This window comes from Melanotaenia boesemani, chromosome 18 (assembly GCF_017639745.1).
Source record: "Melanotaenia boesemani isolate fMelBoe1 chromosome 18, fMelBoe1.pri, whole genome shotgun sequence".
Classification (NCBI taxonomy): Eukaryota; Metazoa; Chordata; class Actinopteri; order Atheriniformes; family Melanotaeniidae; genus Melanotaenia; species Melanotaenia boesemani.
Window position 1 is genome coordinate 32,316,035 of NC_055699.1, and position 27,834 is coordinate 32,343,868.

Consider the following 27,834-nt stretch of genomic DNA (forward strand, 5'->3'; position numbering starts at 1 on the left):
AACTAGATATTTCAGAATAGTAAACCACACCAACCCGCCCCGCAGTGAAGCGAAAATTCTTTGACCTGCCCCAACCCGAACCGCGGGTTAGGGGGCGGCCCGCACATCACTACAGTGTGTGGGCCATGTTTTGTCCAACTATGTTTGATCATGAAAGAAGAATACAAGAGAGAACATGAAATTGTAGTCTTTTCACAGCTGACTCATGAATATGGGCCATAAATAGGAAGGTTTTCCAACAAAACTCAGCATGAAGTGGGATCCATTTCCCTCTGTTTATCCAGGACACAGGATGGATGGATGGATGGGTGGATGGGTGGATGGATGGATGGATGGATGGATGGGTGGATGGATGGATGGATGGATGGATGGATGGATGGATGGATGGGTAGGTGGGTGGGTGGGTGGATGGATGGATGGATGGATGGGTGGGTGGGTGGGTGGATGGATGGATGGATGGATGGATGGGTGGGTGGGTGGATTGGGTGGATGGATGGATGGATGGATGGATGGATGGGTGGATGGATGGATGGATGGATGGATGGATGGGTGGGTGGATGGATGGATGGATGGATGGGTGGGTGGGTCAGTTGGTTGGTGGACTATTTGTCCCATAAACTGTTTGAACTTTGCAAATCTGCAGTAGAGTCTTTATTCACATCATGGGCAAATCAAAGCCTGAAGCTTTCCCAGGTTTTCTTGGATCCATGTTTTCTTGGATCCAGGTTTTCTTGGATGCCTCCAGAGCAGACGTGACCACGTCAGCAGACAGTGGAGCTGCTCTGCCACATCACCCAGCAGCAGACTGACGGCTCGGTATGAAGATGCTGGCCACTCCTGATAAGGACAAATGGCGGCAAATGGGGACAGTGAAAGTTGGAGATGAAACGGCAGCGTGATGTCTTGTCTAGGCACATGATAGCCTACACTTGATGGCTAAAGAAAAACAAAGCAGTGGGGGAAAAAGGGAGCAGCTCAATAATCTGTGCAAGTTAACGCCTCTCACTGCACCACCCGGTGGGAAGGCAGCTGGTCTAATAGAGAGAAATTAACTCTGAGATGAAATAAGTGAAATGTAGGATAGAGGGGAAAGAATGAGTCAGTTTTTACAGTATAACTGTGTTAGTTTATATGGAGGGGAACGTCTCTCGTTTCATTTCCCCCACAAAAAACACATCAAATAAATGATTTTATGGAAGTGCAGCTATTTGCATATAGATAAAAAGCCAGTTTAATATCGTAAATGACCTTTTCATACAGCAATCTGGAAGATTTGGCTTTAATCTCTCAATAAATGTCTCACTATGTGTTTTCCTTCCTGGAGAGTGTGGGTGGTTGAAGAGGAGTGGAAGTGGGGTGGGAGGAGGGGGGTAAGGGGAGATATCACACAGGAAAAGGTTTCCCATTCATTTAGCTGCCTCTTCTTTAATTAATAGATTATGTACACATGCATGCTCCTGTCAATCTCTCTCAGCTTCTCATTACCACGGCGACCTCTCTCTCTGCTGCCCAGCAGCTTCTGCCACACACACCAGGCCCAGGCTGATGGCTGAGCAGGGATGCTGGGTGAGAAGCTCCATATGCTCCAGCCTCGGGGCTGCACAGCTTGCAACGTAAAGAAAGATGGCTGTGTCACTACTCCTACTAATTATTGTTTATTTTTTAAATGTTAATGCTGTTTTATGTACAGCACTTTGTGATTTTTATCTGTGAAAAGTGCTTTACAAATAAACTTTAATTAATCATGTATGCAACCAGATCTACTGTAACATATACAGGCATCGTTATGTTTTCAGTGGCGTACGTTGGTCCATATGTCGGCAACAAACATAAATTTATAGATGGAGTTTGATTACATTTTCAGGAAATCTCTGAAGTGGAATAGAGGAACAAGTGATTAAATTTTAGGTGTGATCCGGATCACTGTCTGGATCCAGGAATTGTTTTTAGGATTCTTTACAGGCGCAAACATCCGGGAACATCGGTGAACTTCATCACATCCGGGTCTTTCACCGGGAAAAACTAAAGGTTGCTAACGTAGCATCATTGGATTTTCAGCGTCGCTCCTCAGATTTTTCTCTGATTTTCGTCGTTTCCTGTAAATATGCTGAAAAGTTGTTGTGGTTGGCTGCCATAAACATGGCTGTTCCACAGACAACAAGACGGCGTTCTTCCAACGACCGAAAGGCAAAAAGCCCAGAAAGACGTGAAAGCTGGCTAGCTAGCAGCTTCCTGGTTTTTATTATCACCATTTTAACTATGACATGTTAATCAGCATGACAGTTATTTTAACTTGCTGCACAAACAGAGCAGAGGTGGGCTGAGCTTCCAGGAAAAGTTCTTCAGGAGGAATAACAATATTTAAGTGGAAAGAAGTCATACAAAAAAATGAGACTTAATAAGAGTAAAAGCATTTTTTGTGAGAAAACTACTCAAGTACTGAGGAACTGCTTATGTCTGATTTATTTTCTAAAAATATAATACGATGTGCAAATTTTGGTATTTACAAATTATAAAATTAAAAAGTAAATTAAAAAAAATGAGAAATTTACAAAATAAATGAAAGCACCAAAAAAAAAATAATAATAACAAAATAAATAAATTTCGTATTTGAGAATATAAATCTTGTCATGGTGTTCTGTGTTTCCCACCGACAGCCAGAGAGGGAATCTTGTCACACTCAGCTGTGGCTTCCAGCTCTCTGGCTCTGCCGTTCCCTCGTTAGGTCAACCACGTCCACCTGCTGGTGCCACCTGCCAAGTACTAATCACTGTCTCTATATAACCTGTCTTGTTTCACTCCATAGTTGCCGGATTGTCTTTGCTCCCATGCCCGACTCGCCAGCGTTCATCTCCGCACTGGTTCCCTGTTGCCGACTCTGCCTGCTCCTGACCACGCCTCACAGCTCAGCTCTGTCCTGAATCTGCCTGAAGTCGTCTCTGATTCCTGGTACCGACCTGCCTGTTTCTGACCTTGCTTTTCGTCTCAGCCCTGTTTAATCTCTGGATCACGTCTGGAAGGACATTTGCAGTGAGTCTCACCCGCTTTGAACACTTTCACATCATCCTCACGTTCACTCACCAGTCCTGTCATCTCAGTCAGTCCTGTTGACCCAGAGGAAAGTGGGAGACTGGGGTTCAATACCAACCCGTACCCACAGCAGTTGCAGATGGAGTTTTCTATTGTAGAGTATCTTACTTGTGTTTAGCTTTTTGTTGATGTTGAGGCAAACCCTCTGATCGAACAAATATCAGTCTATGACGCTAGAGGGGATTAACCCATTAAAATCCACATTATGGCACATTCAGCTCATTTGCTAAAGTTAACTTGATTAAAGTCTGATTTGTGGTTAATGGTTTTAATCTGAGCGTGTATGTATGTGTACATAGACAAGAAGCTTCTTTTTGAAATATGTATTGTTTGAGTTGGTTTAAAATGAAATATCTAAATAAAATGCTTGCAATGGTTGAACAATATGAAATCCTTTAAATGTGTACTATGGTGTAGGACTGTAAAGTTCAGATGGGAAATGAACAGGAAGTGAAGGGTGGGATATAATTTTTACTTTTCGAGCATGAACTTGGTTTAATTCTTTTTGTATTTGGAATTTTAATGGCTGTACATTTGGTTTTGTATGTGCTCGAAATAAACTTACTTTAAAAAAGAGAAAAAAAAGATACTTGCCAAGACCTGTTTATGTATCTGGACACTTTGAACCTGCTCTGTACTGCTGTCATGACTGTTTTGTTCTTTTTTTAAATGGCCCCTGGGGACAAACGTTTTATTAAATTGAAACTTATATTTTTACCCTATGGCTAATATGCGTATTAGTCCGATATGGTTAGCTTATGATAGCTAACGCTCATTTATTTCTCTACAGAAAATCTGGCCTGGTTAGCTTATTTATTTCTCTACACATAGGCCTACGCATGTGAGAAGGATGGCATCTCCCTGACTAATGAAATGGTGATCTTAAATATAACCATCAGTGAAATTGACAGGCCTGTCATCCTTTATATATGGACACCAGTCCAACCCACCATAGGCCAGAACTGCTCAGAAGGACCCAGTAGATGTTTTTATTCTGACCAACTTGTCTCTAAAGGTACCAAATCTTTGTGATGTCGTGGCAACACTCAGAACAACAGGTGTGATATGTGAGGAATAAAGTGTGAAATAGGGAGTGAAAGGTACGACAGACCAGAGGAATAAACAACATTTAAAGACCCTTTAACTTTACCTCACCAGTGTGTAAAATAAAGTCTGACCTTAGGTGTGATAGAAATACATTTACAAGTTGTGTGTATTTGTATATTAAATCCATGTGTGCATGTAATCACCAAATCCCATGATAACTTAAATAACAATGTGTTAAGTTATTGCAATATTTGGCGTGAAGGCATGAACCAGCTTCAGTGCAGCTGCAGACTGATGCCTGGATGATGGACATCAGGAAGTGGTTCAATGAGAACGTGGAGAAAGGAACAGTGTCACAGCAAGAATCAGCACCTTCCAGCAGGTTGGATGGTTCTAGCTAGAGATGGGATCTATGGCTCATTGAAGGGAGTCGGATCTTCAGGAGCCAATCCTTTCAAAGAACCATCAAAAGACTGGCTCGTTCTTGCAATATCTTACAAAACTTCACAACATATAAGAATGACAAACAATCAAAATAGTCAGTGCAAATTCTAGAAAATGTTTTAGGTTGGAACTTGCAGTATTTGTTTCTGAACAATTCTCTCTCCCCATAGCTTCACATGAATGGAGCGTGTTGGACGTCAGATGTCTATGATGTCACAAGTGTGATGAAGGCAGTGTGGAAAATTTAGATTTAAAAAGAGTGGCTCACAGCTGTGACTCGGTTCCCATCATTCATTTAAAAGCGCCATTCAAAAGAATCGATTACTTCATGAATGTCGCATCTCTAGTTCCAGCGACGTGACAAGATAACCATAGTAACCACAGGTGCATGTGACAGTCTCTACCTCTTCCTCTGGAGCATTGTCTGCAGCTGGATTAAGTCAGTCTGACTCGTCCTTACTAAGTGCAGTAAGTCCCAGTTCCATGTTCAGTCTGTCCGGTTTCTGTCTGCTGCAGATGTTTCCTGATGTTTTACTGAGATGAAGCTGCACTAAATAGACCAGGACCAGTCTGGTTGAGCTCTAGTTGCCTTTCTCTGAGACCAGCTTATGTAAACATGTGCAGGTTAGCAGCTTGCTAAGCATACCTCGTACCGAGCGTTCCACCACGGTTCCTCTGGCTGGGATGTCGAAGCTTACCGAGCGTTCCACCACGGTTCCTCTGGCTGGGATGTGGAAGCTTACCGAGCGTTCCTCCACGGTTCCTCTGGCTGGGATGTGGAAGCTTACCGAGCGTTCCACCACGGTTCCTCTGGCTGGGATGTGGAAGCTTACCGAGCGTTCCACCACGGTTCCTCTGGCTGGAATGTGGAAGCTTACCGAGCGTTCCTCCACGGTTCCTCTGGCTGGGATGTGGAAGCTTACCGAGCGTTCCTCCACGGTTCCTCTGGCTGGGATGTGGAAGCTTACCGAGCGTTCCTCCACGGTTCCTCTGGCTGGGATGTGGAAGCTTACCGAGCGTTCCACCACGGTTCCTCTGGCTGGGATGTGGAAGCTTACCGAGCGTTCCACCACGGTTCCTCTGGCTGGGATGTGGAAGCTTACCGAGCGTTCCACCACGGTTCCTCTGGCTGGGATGTGGAAGCTTACCGAGCGTTCCTCCACGGTTCCTCTGGCTGGGATGTGGAAGCTTACAGAGTGTTCCTCCACGGTTCCTCTGGCTGGGATGTGGAAGCTTACCGAGCGTTCCACCACGGTTCCTCTGGCTGGGATGTGGAAGCTTACCGAGCGCTCCACCACGGTTCCTCTGGCTGGGATGTGGAATCTGGTAAATGGAGTGAGTGTAACTCTTTACTACCCACCTCTGACCATGGACATGTTTTCTATCAGAATGAGACACTCAGCATGTGGGAAAGTTAATTCCAGGGAACATTTCTGGATGTCACATTCATCTAAACATTTTTTATTTAGTTACAGTAACTCCTAACTAAATCCCAGCAGGTAAACGGGTTCATTTGACTCATTTCTGTGCCCAAATGAGTTTGCCAGTGTGTGAATGAGTGATGATTCATTGGTTTGAAATGTTAATAAATGAATTCTGAGCATCCACATTCATGCCATCTGGTTCCGACCTACAGTGACACATGCAGCTGAAGGTTTAGAGCGAGCCGGAACGTAGGCTTTGCACCAAGATCATTTAGTAAAAATTTCCTGTTCAAGTTTCCTCGTTTTCCACTTAATTCCATGGTCGAGCAGGACGGAGGCACAGCAGGAATCAAATCTGACATTCATCTAGTCTAATTGGAAAAATGGTGTTAATGAGTGAATTCAGAAATGAGTCACTCGGCGTTAATCAGTCAGTGGAGGCTTTCTGCTCTACAGATGAAACACGTTGAAGCTCCTGTCACCGTTAACGTTTGTTTTTCTAAGGAGCATCAGCAGACATTTCCACCCGTTATCACTGCAGAAGATTCACAATTTATTGCTCACAGATAGTTTATAAGAAAAGAAAATGTGGAACTAAAATAAAACTGTACACTGATCTCTACACAGCACTGAAACTCCTCAGCTGTGGTTCAAAGTAATAAAATAGTGGGAATAATTATTCTATTGAATAAATATTTTAAATAAGGTTTTATTACTTTGCATATTTATTTTTTATACCTAATATACATAATTTTATTGCTTTAATTTTTCTTCAGAGACTAATAAAGTATTTTCTATTAATTTCTTTCTTAAATTTAAAAAAATGGTTTAGTGTTAAAGAGTCATTTAATAACCTAAAGGTTCTTTAAAAATCATCAGGAGATGAGGTGAGTGTTTAACACATGGAAAAATCTGGAGGTGATGGAAATAGGTGCAACACACTTGACTAATACTTGGCCAGCGGGCGTGGCCCCTTGGGGCCTCTGCTCCATGATAGTGGCTTTCCTCTGCCATCTTCTGGGTGGGTGCCTGGAGACCCCTGTGGTGGACTGCCTGGGTTTCATGTCTGGGCCCTACAGTTATATGTTCATATATCCGTTGCAGGTGTTATTCATGTTTTTCTTACAGTGTGTGCAGAATTATTAGGCAAATGAGTATTTTGATCACATCATCCTCTTTATGCATGTTGTTCTACTCCAACAGGTACAGGCTTGAAAGTCTACTACCAATTAAGCATATCAGGTGATGTGCATCTCTGTAATGAGAAGGGGTGTGGTCTAATGATATCAACACCCTATATCAGGTGTGCATAATTATTAGACAACTTCCATTCCTTTGGCAAAATGGGTCAGAAGAGAGACTTGACGGACTCTGAAAAGTCAAAAACAGTGAGATGTCTTGCAGAGGGATGCAGCACTCTTAAAATTGCCAAGCTTTTGAGGCGTGATCATCGAACAATCAAGCTTTTCATTCAAAATAGTCAACAGGGTCGCAAGAAGCGTGTTGAAAAAACAAGGTGCAGAATAACTGCCCATGAACGGAGGAAAATCAAGCGTGAAGCTGCCAAGATGCCATTGGCCACCAGTTTTGCCATATTTCAGAGCTGCAACATCACTGGAGTGCCAAGAAGCACAAGGTGTGCAACACTCAGGGACATGGCCAAGGTAAGGAAGGCTGAAAAACGACCACCACTGAACAAGACACACAAGATAAAACGTCAAGACTGGGCCAAGAAATATCATAAGACTGATTTTTCTAAGGTTTTATGGACTGATGAAATGAGAGTGAGTCTTGATGGGCCAGATGGATGGGCCCGTGGTTGGATCAGTACAGGGCAGAGAGCTCCACTCCGACTCAGACGCCAGCAAGGTGGAGGTGGGATACTGGTATGGGCTGGTATCATCAAAGATGAGCTTGTGGGACCTTTTCGGGTTGAGGATGGAGTCAAGCTCAACTCCCAGTCCTACTGCCAGTTTCTGGAAGACGCCTTCTTCAAGCAGTGGTACAGGAAGAAGTCAGCATCATTCAAGAAAAACATGGTTTTCATGCAGGACAATGCTCCATCACACGCATCCAAGTACTCCACTGCGTGGCTGGCCAGAAAAGGTCTAAAAGAAGAAAAAATAATGACATGGCCTCCTTGTTCACCTGATCTTAACCCCATAGAGAAGCTGTGGTCCCTCATCAAATGTGAGATCTACAGGGAGGGAAAACAGTACACCTCTCTGAACAGGGTCTGGGAGGCTGTGGTTGCTGCTGCACGCAATGTTGATCGTGAACAGATCAAGATCCTGACAGAATCTATGGATGGCAGGCTTTTGAGTGTCCTCACAAAGAAAGGTGGTTATATTGGTCACTGATTTGTTTTTGTTTTGTTTTTGTTTTTGAATGTCAGAAATGTATATTTGTACATTTTGAGTTGTTATATTGGTTTCCCTGGTGAAAATAAATAAGTGAAATGGGTATATATTTGGTTTTTGTTAAGTTGCCTAATAATTATGCACAGTAATAGTCACTTGCACACACAGATATCCTCCTAAGATACTAAAACTAAAAAAGCCCCACTCCAACTTCCAAAAATATTCAGCTTTGATATTTATGAGTATTTTGTTTTCATCGCGAACATAGTTGTTGTTCTATAATAAAATGAATCCTCAAAAATACAGCTTGCCTAGTAATTCTGCACACCCTGTATAGGTGCTCCTGATAATTCTCTACTTTGTTTTCTTACAAAAGAAAACAAATTTGTTCTGTAAAGTTTCTTTAGCGGCTGTTTTTTTCTGTTCAGGTTTTGAGTGTACCAATTAAAGTCTGATTTTACATTCTTTTGTCCCACCTGTCAGGTCTAGCAATAATGTGTAATTACACAGAAAACTAATAAAAATCTTAAAACTAATACTAAGGGATCAAGGGAAGCCTGATATCCACAAAGGTCATCTTTGGAATGTAAATGAGTGGTGGCCTAATGGGTACAGAAGTAGACAGAACTGCCGACCAAGGTGAACCACTGTGGGAAAGGCCCTAATAATAATATTAATCCGGACTGGGAAAATTCGGCTCTGCATTGTACCCATCATGTCCTAGAGATGGGTCTCTGTTAATGTCACCGGGTGGGTATCCTGACAACAATGTATTTTAGGCGATAGTGGTTGCACACCTTGATGATCAAAGTAAGTCATAAAAAGCTCTGTGACAGTGAAGCAATCCATCTTCTGGGTCCTCAGTGAAGCAAGACACATAAAAGAAGGGGGCTGTGGGTTTTCATGGCAAATTCCAGGTTTCATTTCTCACCTTGGTGGCGAAGAATGCAAATAAAATCCAGATTATAAAACAGGGTAATGTGTGGGCTTTGCCCCACTCATGTGTGGGATGAGAATATCAGTGGGCCTCTTTTTCATTTGTATGTCCAGCTAAAGAAACTCACTTGAGATGAACGAAGCATGTCTGATGTTACCATGTAATAAAATCTTTACCTCAGAAGGTGGGGCGTCTCACCCCAAAAGATGAAAGAGCATTGGCAGCTTAATGATGCCAGAATGTGGTGGAAAAAAGACCATTATATCTTCCCATCTGTGACAAATCCTGTTAGTAATGTGGCATGTAAGGATGGAAGAGCACGGATGTTCTGTCTAGCAGACATCTTATTCATCTGATTTGAGGATGTAGATCGATGGGAGCATAAAGGAGAGCAATCACCAGTAGGTCTGCTTAATTCTTCTGCTGTGAGTGTAGTGGGCAAACGTAATCACTCCTGGCTGATATGTTGGTCACACAAACAGCTAATAATATTTCACTGTATGTATTTAGTTGTTTTGCTCTTCAATTTGATGTCAGCGATACATTAAGCCTGATGTAAGAAAAACATTTTACAGCTAATAAAGCTGACTGTCACCATATTAGCAACAGTTTCACTTTTTCATTCATCATTGCTTCTTCAGTGTTAACAATTACGTAAATTTCAGGTCATCAAAATAATTTGGGGAAACGGCTGGAGGGAGCATACACTGCTTTATTCTTAGCACCCGGAAACAACACAACACGGCAACACTTCCACTCCAGTTTTAGCTGTATCACTCCGCCTTCTCTCCACTGTTGCAGTAGAACATTATAGTACCAATAGATGTGAAACTTCTGTTCACAAAATAATCATTAACGATCAATTATCAGTAGCATTTAATCGTCAGTAAAAGTTAATCGTCAGTGACATTTATTCCTCAGTAACATTTAATCGCCAGTAACGTTTAATCATCAGTGACATTTAATTATCAGTAACATTTAATCATCTGTAAAGATTAATCATCAGTAACATTTAATCGTCACTAACGATCAATTATCAGTAACATTTAATCGTCAGTAAAAGTTAATCGTCAGTGACATTTATTCCTCAGTAACGTTTAATCGCCAGTAACGTTTAATCATCAGTGACATTTAATTATCAGTAACATTTAATCATCTGTAAAGATTAATCATCAGTAACATTTAATCGTCACTAACGATCAATTATCAGTAACATTTAATCGTCAGTAAAAGTTAATCGTCAGTGACATTTATTCCTCAGTAACGTTTAATCGCCAGTAACGTTTAATCATCAGTGACATTTAATTATCAGTAACATTTAATCATCTGTAAAGATTAATCATCAGTAACATTTAATCGTCAGTAAAAGTTAATCGTCAGTAACATTTATTCCTCAGTAATGTTTAATCGCCAGTAAAGTTTAATCGTCAGTAACGCTTAATCGTCAGTAACGTCAGTAACATTTAATCATCAGTAACATTTAATCATCAGTAACATTTAATCGTCAGTAATGTTTAATCATCAGTGACATTTATTCATCAGTAACATTTAATCATCATTAACATTTAATCATCAGTAACATTTAATCGTCAGTGATGTTTAATCATCAGTGACATTTATTCATCAGTAACGTTTAATCATCAGTAACATTTAATCATCAGTAACATTTAATCGTCAGTAATGTTTAATCATCAGTGACATTTATTCATCAGTAACGTTTAATCATCATTAACATTTAATCATCAGTAATGTTTAATCATCAGTGACATTTATTCATCAGTGACATTTAATCATCAGTAACATTTAATCATCAGTAACATTTAATCGTCAGTGATGTTTAATCATCAGTGACATTTATTCATCAGTAACATTTAATAATCAGTATAATTTTATCATCAGTAACATTTAATCATCAGTATTATTTAATCATCAGTAACATTTAATCATAAGTAACATTTAATCGTCACTAACATTTAATCATAAGTAATATTTAATCATCAGTATCATTTAATCATCAGCAACATTTAATCATCAGTAAAATTTAATCCTCAGTTACATTCAATCATCAGTAAGAATAATAAGTAATGATAAATCATCAGTAACATTTAATCATCAGTATCGTTTAATCATCAGTAACATTTAATAATCAGTATAATTTTATCATCAGTAACATTTAATCATCAGTATTATTTAATCATCAGTAACATTTAATCATAAGTAACATTTAATCGTCACTAACATTTAATCATAAGTAACATTTAATCATCAGTATCATTTAATCATCAGCAACATTTAATCATCAGTAAAATTTAATCCTCAGTTACATTCAATCATCAGTAAGAATAATAAGTAATGATAAATCATCAGTAACATTTAATCATCAGTATCGTTTAATCATCAGTAACATTTAATCATCAGTATCGTTTAATCATCAGTAACATTTAATGATTATTAACATTTAATCATCAGTAACATTTAATCATCAGTAACATTTAATCATCAGTGATGTTTAATCATCAGTGACGTTTATTCATCAGTAACGTTTAATCATCATTAACATTTAATCATCAGTAATGTTTAATCATCAGTGACATTTATTCATCAGTGACATTTAATCATCAGTAACATTTAATCATCAGTAACATTTAATCGTCAGTGATGTTTAATCATCAGTGACATTTATTCATCAGTAACATTTAATAATCAGTATAATTTTATCATCAGTAACATTTAATCATCAGTATTATTTAATCATCAGTAACATTTAATCATAAGTAACATTTAATCGTCACTAACATTTAATCATAAGTAACATTTAATCATCAGTATCATTTAATCATCAGCAACATTTAATCATCAGTAAAATTTAATCCTCAGTTACATTCAATCATCAGTAAGAATAATAAGTAATGATAAATCATCAGTAACATTTAATCATCAGTATCGTTTAATCATCAGTAACATTTAATAATCAGTATAATTTTATCATCAGTAACATTTAATCATCAGTATTATTTAATCATCAGTAACATTTAATCATAAGTAACATTTAATCGTCACTAACATTTAATCATAAGTAACATTTAATCATCAGTATCATTTAATCATCAGCAACATTTAATCATCAGTAAAATTTAATCCTCAGTTACATTCAATCATCAGTAAGAATAATAAGTAATGATAAATCATCAGTAACATTTAATCATCAGTATCGTTTAATCATCAGTAACATTTAATCATCAGTATCGTTTAATCATCAGTAACATTTAATGATTATTAACATTTAATCATCAGTAACATTTAATCATCAGTAACATTTAATCATCAGTGATGTTTAATCATCAGTGACGTTTATTCATCAGTAACGTTTAATCATCAGTAACATTTAATCATCAGTAACATTTAATCATCAGCAACATTTAATCATCAGTAACATTTATTCATCAGTAACATTTGATCGTCAGTAACGATTAATCATCAGTAACATTTAGTCATCAGTATCATTTAATCATCAGCAACATTTAAAAATCAGTAATGTTTAATCATCAGTAACATTTAATCATCACTAAGAATAATAAGTAATGATTAATCATCAGTAATATTTAGTCATCGGTAACGATTAATCATTAGTAACAATTAATCATCAGTAACCATTAATCATCAGTAACAATTAATGATCAGTAGCGCTTTATCATCAGTAACAGTCCATCATGAGCAACAATTAATCATCAGTATTATTTAATCATCAGTAACATTTAATCGTCACTAACAATCAATTATCAGAAACATTTAATCGTCAGTAACGATTAATCATCAGTAACATTTAGTCATCGGTGTCATTTAATCATCAGCAACATTTAAAAATCAGTAATGTTTAATCATCAGTAACATTTAATCATCGCTAAGAATAATCAGTAATGATTAATCATCAGAAATGATTAATCATCAGTAACATTTAATTGTCAGTTCCATTTAATCATCACTAAGAATAATAAGTAATGATTAATCATCAGTAATATTTAGTCATCGGTAACGATTAATCATTAGTAACAATTAATCATCAGTAACGATTAATCATCAGTAACAGTCCATCATCAGCAACAACTAATCATCAGTATTATTTAATCATCAGTAACATTTTATCGTCACTAACATTTAATCATCAGTATTATTTAATCATCAGTAACATTTAATCATAAGTAACATTTAATCATCAGTATCATTTAATCATCAGCAACATTTAATCATCAGTAACGTTTAATCATCAGCAACATTTAATCATCAGTAACATTTAATCGTCAGTAACATTTAATCGTCAGTATCGATTAATCGTCAGTAACATTTAGTCATCAGTATCATTTAATCATCACCAACATTTAAAAATCAGTAATGTTTAATCATCAGTAACATTTAATCATCACTAAGAATAATCAGTAATGATTAATCATCAGAAATTATTATTCATCAGTAACATTTAATTGTCAGTTCCATTTAATCATCACTAAGAATAATAAGTAATGATTCATCATCACTAATATTTAGTCATCGGTAACGATTAATCATTAGTAACAATTAATCATCAGTAACGATTAATCATCAGTAACAATTAATCATCAGTAACGATTAATCATCAGTATTATTTAATCATCAGTAACATTTAATCATCAGTAACATTTAATCGTCACTAACATTTAATCATCAGTATTATTTAATCATCAGTAACATTTAATCGTCACTAACATTTAATCATCAGTATTATTTAATCATCAGTAACATTTAATCATAAGTAACATTTAATCATCAGTATCATTTAATCATCAGCAACATTTAATCATCAGTAACATTTAATCATCAGCAACATTTAATCATCAGTAACATTTAATCGTCACTAACATTTAATCGTCAGTATCGATTAATCGTCAGTAACATTTAGTCATCAGTATCATTTAATCATCAGCAACATTTAGTCATCAGTATCATTTAATCATCAGCAACATTTAAAAATCAGTAATGTTTAATCATCAGTAACATTTAATCATCACTAAGAATAATCAGTAATGATTAATCATCAGAAATGATTAATCATCAGTAACATTTAATTGTCAGTTCCATTTAATCATCACTAAGAATAATAAGTAATGATTAATTATCAGTAATATTTAGTCATCGGTAACGATTAATCATTAGTAACAATTAATCATCAGTAACGATTAATCATCAGTAACAATTAATCATCAGTAACGATTTATCATCAGTAACAGTCCATCATCAGCAACAATTAATCATCAGTATTATTTAATCATCAGTAACATTTAATCATCAGTAACATTTAATCATCAGTATTATTTAATCATCAGTAACATTTAATCATAAGTAACATTTAATCATCAGTATCATTTAATCATCAGCAACATTTAATCATCAGTAACATTTAATCGTCAGTAATGATTAATCGTCAGTAACATTTAGTCATCAGCAACATTTCAAAATCAGTAATGTTTAATTATCAGTAACATTTAATCATCAGTAACATTTAATCATCACTAAGAATAATCAGTAATGATTAATCATCAGTAATGCTTAATCATCAGTAACATTTAATTGTCAGTTACATTTAATCATCACTAAGAATAACCAGTAATAATTAATCATCAGTAATGTTTAACCATCAGTAACACTTAATTGTCAGTTACATTTAATCATCACTAAGAGTAATAAGTAATGATTAATCGTCAGTAATATTTAGTCATCAGTAACGATTAATCATTAGTAACAATTAATCATCAGTAACGATTAATCATCAGTAACAATTAATCATCAGTAGCAATTAATCATCAGTAACAGTTAATCATCAGCAACAATTAATCATCAGTAACGATTAATCATCCGTAATATCTCATTCTCTCTAACATTGAATCATCAATAATGTTTAATCATCACTAACAATAATCATTAATGATTAATAGTAAGTGATAATAAATCATAAGTATCATTTAATCATCAGTAACATTTAGTCATCAGTAACGATTAATCATTAGTAACAATTAATCATCAGTAACGATTAATCATTAGTAATGATTAATCATCAGTAATGTCTCATTCTCTCTAACATTGAATTATCAGTAATGTTTAATCATCACTATCAATAATCAGTAATGATTAATAATCAGTGACAGTTAATCATTAGTAACATTTAATCATTAGTTAGTTAGATTACCCTTTACTGGAAAAAAGTAAAACACTGTTCATTTTGATGCTTTCACTCCCATCATGGACATGAAAGTATGTAGGGATGAGAGGGACATGTCCCTATCATTAAAAAGCTACTTCTGAGTTTTTCCCTACCATTTTCTGTCGCACAAACACCTGAGAGATCTATGCTGTCTATCCTCTAAATGCAACTTTGCTTGTGTAAGTCTTGCCTTGTGACCTATTTCTGCTGAAATGATTGGCTCTGCCTTTTCATTTCTTGCTAACATAATTGGTTGTCCCCACAGTCACTATCTGTTGAAAGAGTTAACCTAGCTAGTGGTTAACAGTGGTTGTCTTCAGTCAGAAACTCAGGAGACAATTAAGTACAGGAGGACATCAGAAGTTACTTTAGAGTTGGTTTTGAAGCTTTAGTCTTAAAGAATTTATTTTCTCATCCGCTACTGAGTCATTAATGATAGTGATAATAAAAATGACTCAGCAAAAAACATGCTGTGTTATTTTGTCAGGTGACATAATCAATGCCTCAGTTCAAAGAGGAGATAATGAGGAAGGTGGAGAGGAAGGTGAGCTTTATTTCCTGCTGTAACATGGTCTACATAATGCAAACTGAATCAAAGTCATACTATGGCACACTGAAGCTTTTACCTGACCTTCACATAATATTGTACCAAATAAAAGAGATATTTTATTTAGGACGGATCCCCCCAAAAATTAGACAGTTTTTTAGTTAAAATGAGAAAAATGATCATATAAAATTTAACATTCTCTCTAACAAACTATGCAATTATAATGATTCAAAATGATCAAATATAGATGTTTTCTAACTTATAACTGCAGGGATGATAATGTACTTTATTTCATTAGATAAAAGAAGAGAGGCAGGAAGAGAGGAAGGAGGAGAAGCAGAAGGAGAGGAAGAAGAGGCAACAACATTCCAGAAATCATTCATTAAAATAATTCTTTTTCAGACAACAAGAAACTTGTCGTCTGTCTCTGAATAGAATGTTCTGGATTCTAAACGTTTACTTTAGATTTTCTCTGCTCTGCCCTCTGTTCAGGACCCGTACTCCTCCAAGACTTGGAGGAGGACAGGGAGCATCATGAAGGCCTCCTCTACTCCTGTCTGGAAAACCAGCTGTGCTCAAACAGACAGAAAGGCTCAAAAAGAGAAGTAGCTAAATCAATACTGCCATCATCAGCCTGAATCAGATGTCTTCCAGCTGCAGGGTTAAAGACGGGGTTTGACATATGTGAACATTAAGAGCGCTTTGATGGAAATGGCTCTGTGTCAATGTGTAATGACAGCAGTAAAACTGGAGTATGAGATCATCTTCTTTACCACAAGGCTTGGAGCTGTTTGCAGACAGCATACAGACTTAGTGAATCTCAGTCTTCAGAGAATCGGGGGGAAGTGATAGAATAGAATAGAAATACTTTATTAATCCCTTCGGAGAGCCCTCAGGGAAATTTGGGTACCAGCAGCAATACAACACCAACAGTAAAGCAGGATAAGTACAAGATATAATATATACAGGTATAAAGTAAAATAGAGGCAATAAGGTGCAAGAAAAGTATAAATAGAATGCAATAAAAAAAAAGATAAGTTAAATAAAATAATATAAACAAGCATTGCACACAGTAGAGGTGGTACAGATTCCCAGTTCACTATTGCATGTATAAGTTATAGCAACTGTTTGTATGGGTTATTGTGCATGTGTTCTATCAGGCGGACTGCACACCTCCCTCTCCCCCCTCCTTCTCCCCCTCCTGCCTAATGCAGAGTTGTACAGTTTGATGGCTCGGGGGACAAAGGAGTCTCTGAGCCAGTTGGTCCTACTCTTGGGGAGGAGCAGCCTGTTACTGGTCAGGCTTCTCTGTGCACTGATGACAGTGTGCAGAGGGTGACTGGCATCAATCACAAAAGCCAGTAGTTTTTTAGTGTTCTCCTCTCTGCCACTGTCACCAGGGAGTCCAGCTTCATGCCAACCACAGAGCCCGCCCACCTGATGAGTTTTTCCAGCCTGTTAGCACACCGTTTTGTCATGTTACCCCCCCAGCAGAAAACAGCATAAAAAAGCGTACTAGCCACCACAGACTGATAGAACATCCACAGGAGTTTCCTGCAGATGTTAAAAGATCCCAGTCTTCGCAGGAAGTACAGACGGCTTTGGCCCTTCTTGTACAGGTGATCTGTACAGCATGTCCAGTCCAGCTTGTTATCCAGCCACAACCCGAGGTACCTGTAGTTCTCTACAATCTCCACCTTATCGTCCCTGATAGTCACTGGACGTGGTTGTGGGCTGAACTTCCTGAAGTCAATAACCAGCTCCTTAGTCTTTGAGGTGTTAAGCTGGAGATGGTTCGTCTGACTCCAGGTGACAAAGTCACTGACCAGATTCCTGTACTCGTCCTCTCCATCATCCCTGATACACCCCACGATGGCTGTGTCATCTGCAAACTTCTGGATGTGACACAGCTCTGAGTTGTAACAGAAGTCTGAGGTGTAGAGTGTGAAGAGGAGGGGGGCCAGCACCGTCCCCTGGGGTGCTCCTGTGCTGCTAATAACAGTGTCAGATGTGGTGTCCTTTAGCCTGACGTACTGCGGTCTCTCTGTGAGGTAGTTACCAATCCAGGACACCAAGCAGGGGTCCACCTGCATCTCCCTCAGTTTGTCCAGAAGCATCAGGGGCTGGATTGTGTTGAAGGCACTTGAAAAATCCAAGAAGAGGATCCTCACTGTGCCCCTCCCCTTATCCAGATGTACTTGGACAGGGTGTAGGAGGTAGAGAATAGCATCCTCCACACCCACACCTGCGCGATAGGCAAACTGTAGGGGGTCCTGGGCCGGTTGCACTTGGGGCTTGAGGAGATTGAGGATGAGCCGCTCCATCGTCTTCATCAGCTGGGATGTAAGTGCCACCGGTCTGTAATCGTTCAGCTCACCAGGGCGTTTTTTCTTTGGAACTGGAACAATACAGGATGTTTTCCACAGGGTAGGCACTTTCCCCAGCTGTAGACTGTGGTTGAAGACATGCTGGAGTGGTTCCTCCAGTTCAGCAGCGCAGGTCCTAAGCAGACGAGGAGGCACTCCGTCAGGGCCAGCTGCTTTCCATGGGTGGAGCTTCCTCAGTTCTCCCCTCACCTGTTCTGCTGTTATGTGTGGAGGATGTTGAGATGGGGGGAGGGGTAAAGGTTGACAGGGGGGCTGCACAGGGGATGAAGTCAGGGAGGTTGTGTACTGCAGTGGGCGAGGGGGGACCGTGGGCTGGTCAAAGCGGTTAAAGAAGATGTTCAGCCTGTTTGCTTCTTCCACTGTCCCCCCCCCGCTGTTATGGCCTTTAATCTGCAGCCTGTGATGGTGTTGACACCATCCCAGACCTCCTTCATACGGCTCTCACTCAGTTTATCTTCCACCTTCCTTCTGTAGGTGTCCCTCGCCACCTTCAGGCATTGTTTCACCTCCCGCTGTGCTAATTGCATTTCCTCCCTGTCATGGTTCATGAAAGCCACCTTCTTCCTGTTGAGGGCAGCTTTGACATCTTGTGTTATCCAAGGTTTGTTATTTGGATAACAACGGACAGTCTTATTGGGGGAGACTACGTCCAGCGAGAAGTTGATGTAGTCCGTCAGACAGTGAGTCTGCTCCTCTATGTCCTCACCATGTTGTCTCAGCAGTACATCCCAGTCAGTGATGTCAAAGTAGTCTCTCAGAGCATCCTCTGCCTCAGGTGACCACTTCCTGATTGAGCGTGTGGTTTTAGACATCCTTTTGACCAGGGGGGTGTACTGTGGCTGTAGGTGAACCAGGTTGTGGTCAGACTTTCCAAGTGGGGTGAGGGGGGTGGCTGTGTAGGCATCCTTCACATTGGAGTACAGCAGCTCTATTGTTCTGTTGTTCCTTGTGGGACAGTCTACAGCCTGGTAGAAGGAGGCCAAGGTAGAGTCCAGGGAAGCATGATTAAAATCCCCAGATATGACCATAAACGCCTCGGGGTGCTTAGTCTGCAGCCTTGCTGTTACTGTGTGTATCTTCTCACAGGCAGCTGATGCATCCGCGCTGGGCGGGATGTAAACACAGAGCACGATCACGTGACTAAGCTCCCTTGGCAAGTAATATGGCCGCAGACTAACGGCTAAGAGTTCCAAGTCATGGCAACACAGTTCCTTTTTCACTGAGACATGTCCTGGGCAACACCAACGTTTGTTCACATAAATGATGAGCCCCCCACCTCTGCTCTTACCTCAGGCGTTCATGTCTCTGTCAGCTCTCACAGCAGTGAAACCCGGTAGATCCACGTAACCATCCGGTATCGCATCAGTGAGCCATGTCTCTGTGAAGATGTATAAGCTGCACTCGCGATAACTCCGTTGATTGTTCGGTGCCAACAGCTCGTCCATCTTGTTAGGTAGTGAGTTGACGTTCCCCATTAGTACAGAGGGGATCACTGGCTTAAAACGTCGTCGAGCAGCCTTTAGCTTAGATCCTGACTTGCAGCCTCTGTACTTCCTCCTCAGCTCTGTCGGGTACGTTGTGCTGCATTCCGACGTCAGTCTTCCATGCAAAAAGTTCCTCTCTTGAATAAACAAGACGACGTGCAAGTTCCATGCTAGAGTTCAAAATATTCAATAGGATATATACATATATAAAATAAGGAATAAAACAATAAGAAAGAAAGAAAGAATTACTCGGGTGCGTAAGAGACACTGGTAAGGCAGCTGTCTCCTACAGTGGCGTTAAAAAAAAAAAATGATGATGAGTCAGCTGTGGACTCATAGGTAATACAGCATTTACGAAAAGTTCTTCTAAAAACTGTTTCTTTCAAACATGTCTTGTAAAACCATTTTTGGCTGATCTCTGATAGTTAATCAGCTTATTTTCATACTAATCCTGCTTCTTTGTGACGATGCATGCGATCTATGAAAGGAAACTGTACGCAGACTGATTCCAGTCAAGGCTGCAGTAACTACACACCGAGCTATCAATTATAAAATTCACAGAAAACGGTCTTTCATTGACTTTCAGGTGACTTTCAGGTATAGTAGGAAGAAGTACAACCCCAAGGAAAAAAATTTGGGATGCTGTTTAAAATATAAATAAAACCAGAGTCTCATCTTTTTATCCCCAGTAGCAGATCACCAACACATCAGAGGATGAAAGGGAGACGTTTCACCATGAGATGAAAATATGAGCTGATAGTGAATCTGATGCAGCAAAACGTCTGGAAAAAGGTGGAACAGGAGCAACAAAAGGCTGGAAAAGTACCTGGTACAAACCAGAAACACCTGGAGGAGCATTGGACAACTAACCAGGTTACCTGGCTACAGGTCAGTAACATGACTGGGTATAAAAGGAGCATTTCACTTATGGGTTGATGGAAATCATTCTGTTTGTATTTACATTTTTGAGAAATATCAAACTTTTTAGGAACTGGGGTGTAAATGCCCAAGTAGGGGAAAAAAAGAACACTTTTTGTTTGTTTAGATGGTTTGAGCCTTCACTTCAAAACCAAAGCAACATACTTTTTCTGAAAACGTGAGATAGTAAGGAGATCACATCTACCACTGCTGACTACCCTCAGCCTCCAGAATATTATTCAAGTTGCTAATGATGTTGCTGAAGGGACTTCTGGGCTGGCAGTCAGCATTTCATTCACTCATCATCGCTCTCAGGGACGTTACCTGGTTCAGTCGTCCTATTGTAAAAGGCTTCAGTTCGAGCTCACTGATGGTGGAGCAGGGTGCCTTCAGGACTGCACAGTTTCCTCCAAGCTCCACAGTCCTTTTTTTTTATATAAAAATAATAATAAACACATTTTGAAAAATATGTTTCCTCTTATTCTTCTTAGTTTTTACCTCCAAATAAGCTGCAGGCTAGTGACCCTCCTGTATTTGATCGAAATTAAACACATGAATTGGACTGACCGACAGTTATGCTGTTCACACGTGGAGGCTGAAAATGAGAAAAATGAAGCCATCGAGGAACCAGGAAAGGTTTTCTTGTTATAGGCACGATTTCAGAGATCTACCGGCTGGTTTTCCTTCTCCGCAGAAAGCAGCAGAAAGCTTCCTTTTCATGGAAAAAAGGAGATCCTCTCATGAAGCCCATGAGACCAAATGTACCGACTGCATTCAGACGTGTCAGCGTTGGGTGAAACGTCTGAGGAACGTCTTCAGGGAGAACAGGGACCTGCTACACTCTACAGACCAGACAGTGTTTATTATCTACTCTTTACAGGAACATAGACAAACTGCATTAAGGCCCATTTCTGCTCCCTTTACGTATGTAGATAGGTACGTTTGATTCGATCATCACTGCCCTCATTCTTCCACGCATCCCTGACGTTAGCGTGGTTGTCAGCCAATACATCCACCAGAGGGCAGTGCGGAGTTCTGATGGCAGGTTTATATTCCTATCATAAAGCACTTTGTGGTTTTAATTTGTGAAAGGTGCTATATAAATAAAATTTCCTTCCTTGCTTCCTTCCAGTTTAAGACAATAAAAATGTGGTGATGATGGCGATCCTAATGATGTTCGTTCTCAGAGACATAAAAAGAGATAGCGCAGTAGACGGTGGTGGTCTGTGTGGCTTTTAAAACATAGACATATATGCGTAGAAGCTTCATTACACGCTGGAGCATGATGCAGCGTCGCCGCCATATTGGATGGGTCTCCGCATTCCAGACTAGCTTCAGAACTAACCGGAGTCCAGACAGCTCCAGCAACTATTTGAATTATTGTAGAAATATTCTTGTGTTCAGTGTTTTTCAGGTCGTAGAGGAGTCACATGGGATGTTTTTGTTTTCAAGATCTCAAAGTTCAGTTTTGAAATTGTTACTAATTGATGGATATGAACAATTTATTTGAAGGAAGAAAATGCTGACATTGATTTACATTCTCAAGACGCACCTAGTACTTTTACAGCCAGTGTTTGTAGTGCACTTGACTCATTTACCAATCAGGGACTGTGCTGCTGCTCTGTCACCATGTTTCGTGTTACATGAGTATTTGTAGAAAAGCCAGTTAACACCTTTCAGTAACTAAAATTACTAGGCGTCTTGTTTTGCAACGATCACATAGATGAAACTTTTTCTTTTGAAGGTATCTGTCGGCTTTGTCATGGACGCCGACACGTTGTTGATGATTCCTGAAGTTCAGCGTTATGCCTGCACGTTTCAGTCAGGATCACCTGTTCAGCTCTGTCAGGGCATCAGGTAGAATTTCCATTATAATTAGTGTTCTTACGTGGGCTAGATCGGATATCAGTGCCATCTAGGTGAGAAAATTTAGCGATTCTTTTTTTATCCTTATACATCACTAGTTTACAGTATGTTTTGATGTGATTGACCTCTCAGACTGGTCACCTACTGGTGGTTATCACCTCATGAAGTAACCAACCCCTAACGTAAACGGCACCTCTGACACCAGTATCTAACGTTTTATACCCGACCTGTGGGGGCATGGTTATACAGTTATTACCTTACTTACCTTTTATAGCCTACCTGTGTGGTCAAATTAGTATACACTTTCTTTATTTGTCTTCAAAGGTAATATTCATTTATACATTTATTAATATTTTACCATATGTCATTGTTAAAGAGCATAATAAAGGTGATTTCAGTGATGAAAGCAGGTGTTTTTATGTAATGGTGACCTGGATCATAATTACATCTCTGCTGTTTCTAACAAACCAAACCATGAGAAAATCGGGTAAAAATTTGTGTTGCGATGATTGTAGTTGGGCATACACCTGAGACATAAATGCACTGGAGGCACATGGGGCACCAAGATGGCAGCCGCATTGATATGTCAGTTCCAATAGGCAGCGTCAGTCTACAAGGCGTCTACGTATATTATGTCTATGTTTCAAATATGTCATGGCTTCTTCTTTGTTCCTTTTGTGGGTCTCACGTCAGCTATCCTGCTCAACACTGCCCCCCATGGTTTCCAATGGTACTGCTCTGTTTGCTCTGTAAGGATATGCATCCGCAAGGGCCCCGAAAATGTAGCAAATTAGGCTTGTAAAGGACACAGAAGACATACTAAATGATCTGTATTCCCCTTTAGCATGGAGCATCAATGGGCCTTTTTTCTGTCTCCATAGAAACCATCTTCTCACACTGACATACCTACAGAGGAAAATAATAACCCAACGTGCATCTTTTAGCTGTGCAGAAGTGAGGGGGGTAATCTCAAAACTCCACGTGAACATGCAAATCTGTGCAAAACACTAACGTGATGCAGACATTATGTTTATGTGTGAAGGTCTTTTATGGGTTCACATTTGTGTTTGGATTTAAAAAACTTTACACATCAATTAGTCCGCATTTGTAACCATCTTGAAAATAATATTAAAAATAATGTCATGTTTGATGAGTTGCAGAAGGGGTCTCCATCCTCAAACTTACTCCTCTTTATCGGTCAGACTGTTCTATTCAGTTAAAGACACATTAGGTTAGGATGCTTCCTGGTCCAGCCTCGTGGAAACCCAGGACATGCTGGAGCAGGGTTAATAAATGAGAGCCTCAATCCAGCAGGTTTGCCATGTGTCCCTGGTCCAACACACCTGATTCAAATTAATGAGTCACTATGTAGAACCTGACAGGCTGTTGGATCCATTTAAACTGAGTCAGGTGTGTTGGAGCAGGTAAACATTGATAACCAGCTGGATGCAGCTGGACCGGACTGAGTAGCCCTGTGCTGGAGGGATTATGTGACTGGCAGCAAAAAGTGGTGACAAGTAGGACGAAATGTGCTGTGAAACCCTTCGGTTCATCCCAGTATGCCTGCAAAGCAGAGCAGGACGTCCACCAGCATCTCTGAGCAAACCAGCCTTCATGTACCCTGCAGCCATTCCTCCTTTTGTTTTTTAGGACATAAGGATATGTAAACCTCCATGAACAACTGGGCCAAGATGCTACTATGAAATAGGAGATTAGCACAGCTAATCAATGAGCTGTCAGTAAGTCACCAATTTCCCTTCGTTAGAGTCCAGAACTCTTATTTATCAGCCATTCGTAAAAACTGCCCAAACCAACATCCTTCAAATGAAATCTATAATGTTCTTAAGTACAAAGATATCTGTATTTATCACACCTGCAGAGGTCAGTTGTAGCTTGTTAGTAAGTAATCAGCTGATTCTACATCACCTGCCGGTGTTATTTCCATTCAGAAACATCCTCATTAACCAGATGTGGTGACAACACGTCTCACGGAAATCACAGATGTTCCTCTGCAGCGATGGAGACTAAGAAAGAAGGACTTTCTGCTGAGACTGAAGCCAAAACATCTGTTTAGTTCACTTGTTCCAGTTTAGTTCATTATTTAAAAAACACAGACGCAAAACTTTCAGAGCCGGAGAGAAATGTGATTTGACAGTCCTCTGAAACTTTGAGCTGCATGAAAGAACAGAAACTAGAAAAAATAAATAAATGCTGTAGAGAGAAAAGAGTGCATTAAATGAGTAGAATTTAATTATGTCTGTTCTTCCACGGGTTTTTAAATGTTCAATACAAAATTAAAATATACAATAAATTAAAATTAAATAAAATATGTGCAAAGTTCCTGCTCAACCTTTTTTCTTACTCTTTACAGGTTAGTAACTATTCAAAGTGACCAATCTATAGGTAACAGTACATGTCAGGTAAGGAAACATGGCATAAAACGCAGCAAATAAAGCCAAACTGTGCAAGGATTCACATAAATAACTGAAATGAGGCCCAGATGTTAGCAAACCAGCCTACAGCATACCTATGCTAACATTTGGCTTTAGCATAATTAGCTTGATTTTACAACTGAAAATACAAAGCTTCAGGTACTATTCTGATGCTCCCAAGTTGGAACCAACTTAAATAAACAAGGAGCAATCCTACTCTCTGACAGATCTACTCCAAGAATCAGACAAATGACCAGGGGAGCTCTCAGCCTGCATGTGCTCTGGGTTCATATAGTCCTCCACGGTGCAATGACACAAGTCACCACCAGAGGTCCCTCACGTTTGCTGAAGAATGACAGGAGTTAGACCAGCGCTCAAAAGATGATTTGGGAAAGTAAATATGATAAACTGCCTATGCCCACTGCTCTGGCTAACAGAGGCTTCTGATGCCCCAGCACAGCCAGAGGAGGATGCCCAGGAAACCGAGCCCAGCACCATCTCCACTGGAGGCTATATGGAGGAAACAGGAGCTGGTCCGTCTTTTCTAATAAGCAAATTAGTCTAGTTGTAGAACTGCTGTATTTAATCAGGCTCATGTTTCCCATGCTGTGCACTAAAACAGGGACATGTTCTTGTTCTTGTGCCTGCCCTCCGTGCGGCCCGCGCTGTGGCACCCGTCGCCCTGTGCTGCCCGGTGCCCCTGCCCCATCGCGCCGGGGGGTTCCGGTAGGGGGTTTCTCTGCTCTGGTCTGAGTGGGCTGCTGCTGATGCTTGGGGGTGCGGTGTGATCACGGCCCCCTTTCAAGCACACATTTCTTCCTTGTTGCATGGCCCCACACACACACGTTACCACGTGCATGCTTACAAACGTGCCCGTCTCTCCATCTGCTTCTACCAGATGTTGCTGATGGTTGTGTGTTGGTACGTTTCTCTGCAGGTACATTTGATGACTACTGTACTTTTTCATATCATCATTATCCTATTTTCTTTATGTATCATGTAGTACTGTGGTAGTTTATATGGTTTTTTTGTGGTGTGTTTTAGGCAGCCTAGACAACTGTTTTTTACACATTTTAATCCTTTTCTCCCTTTTTTGTCCCTCTTCCTCTATCTCCCTGTCAGAATCGGTACTGACATATAAAAACTAAAGAAAATAAGATTACAATAAAAATAATAAAAACATCAAGGGCAGCCATGTATATAACATGTCTCCCTTGGTAGAGCAAATCTGTCCAGCAAAATATGGCACACAGACCACCGTTCTGTATGTTAGGATGCTGGACAGGACAGGGTTAAAAAAAAAAAAAAAGAAAGAAAGAGAATTTTATTCATACTTCGGCCAAAGTCAGTTCAACAATGAAGAAGATATTAACTAATGGCGTGATATTCTTTCATGTAACATTTTGGCACACGATTTTAACTCCCATTTTTAGGCTGCCAAACAGCCCCTTTTTATTCTTTTCCACCTCACAGGTTGGGATTTCGATCTTGACCTCCAAAAAGTTCCTTTTTTTTGGCAGAACATCTCCTCTCCATGGTTTGAACTCACTAAGCGAGGCCACTGGACCACTAATAATTAAGGGTATAACATGTAAATGTCAATGTATTTCAGCTGCTGCATTTATCAAGGCCTGATTATTCCTATGCTCCACAAAATCCACAACATATGTGAAGTTGGGGGAGTTTAAAGCTGGGAAGCCACATTTGCCAGCCTATCTGGGGGGATGCCGAGGTGTTCCCAGGCCAGCCAAGAGACATCCCCGCAACATCTCACCAGGGAGGCGTCCAGGAGGCATCCTAACCAGATGCCCGAGCCACCTCATCTGGCTCCTCTTGATGCAGAGGAGCAGCGACTCTACTCTGAGCCCCTCCTGAATGACTGGTTTAGCTTTACAAGCAATTTAGCCGCTAATAACGTTTTAGCTCTAGAAGGAGTTTAGCTGCTACTAGCAGCCAGTGTTGGGCATGTTACTTTAAAATTTTATTACAATTTCTAGTTACTTCTTGCAAAATGTAATAGCATTAGTAGCAGAGTTGCAGCATTATAAAAGTAATTACTCAGAAAACTAACTAACAGTTACTTTTTTTTTCTGTCCAGCACGGTGGTGACAGAATGATGGTCTGGCTGCTGTGTTATGCAGAACAAATTTGCATTGCCAAGAGGAGCTTTAGGGGTATAAAGCTCCTTTTGATAATTAGATTTTTTTAAAGATCTATTTGTTTATTTATTTAAAATCTTATTTATTTATTTTAAATTATTGAATTTATTTAATCTTGCTTAAACTGACCGGAGGGGACAGAAAAATGAAGAATTGTGAACAGAAGTAAAAAGAAAAGTAGAAAAAAAGGAAGAGGATACAAAGATCTTCAGTCCAACCTAACAGCTGCTACACCTGTACAGAAACACAACAGAGAATTTCCTACAGCTTTTACAGGTAAACTAAGCAGACAATCATCAGGAGTTCCTAAAAATAACCAAGACAGCAACAACAACATGTATCACAACAACAACCAAAGAACCAGAAACACACACACCTGAACCAAAGCATCTCTTAGTGTATAAACACACTGGACACCTCAGTGCTGAGTCAGCATGCAGAGGATGAGGAAGGAGGAGGATCAGAGATGAGTGTGATCCTGCAGACATGATCACAACTCCACAGAGG

At 39.6% G+C, this 27,834-nt stretch overlaps 2 long non-coding RNA genes across 2 annotated transcripts in view; one reads left to right on the forward strand and one right to left on the reverse strand.

Annotated features, from left to right (window-relative positions):
* Positions 1–24,863, reverse strand: LOC121628860. Its single transcript, XR_006008289.1, has 4 exons — positions 24,853–24,863; positions 23,724–23,731; positions 18,112–18,114; positions 1–109 (listed from the first exon to the last, which is right to left on the reverse strand). It is a non-coding gene; the product is annotated as an uncharacterized LOC121628860 (long non-coding RNA).
* The window catches only part of LOC121628866, a 10,121-nt gene continuing 3,267 nt past the window's right edge, over positions 20,981–27,834 (forward strand). Inside the window, exon 1 of the long non-coding RNA XR_006008294.1 lies at positions 20,981–20,991. This is a non-coding gene — a long non-coding RNA (uncharacterized LOC121628866). The remainder of the gene's footprint in view (positions 20,992–27,834) is intronic.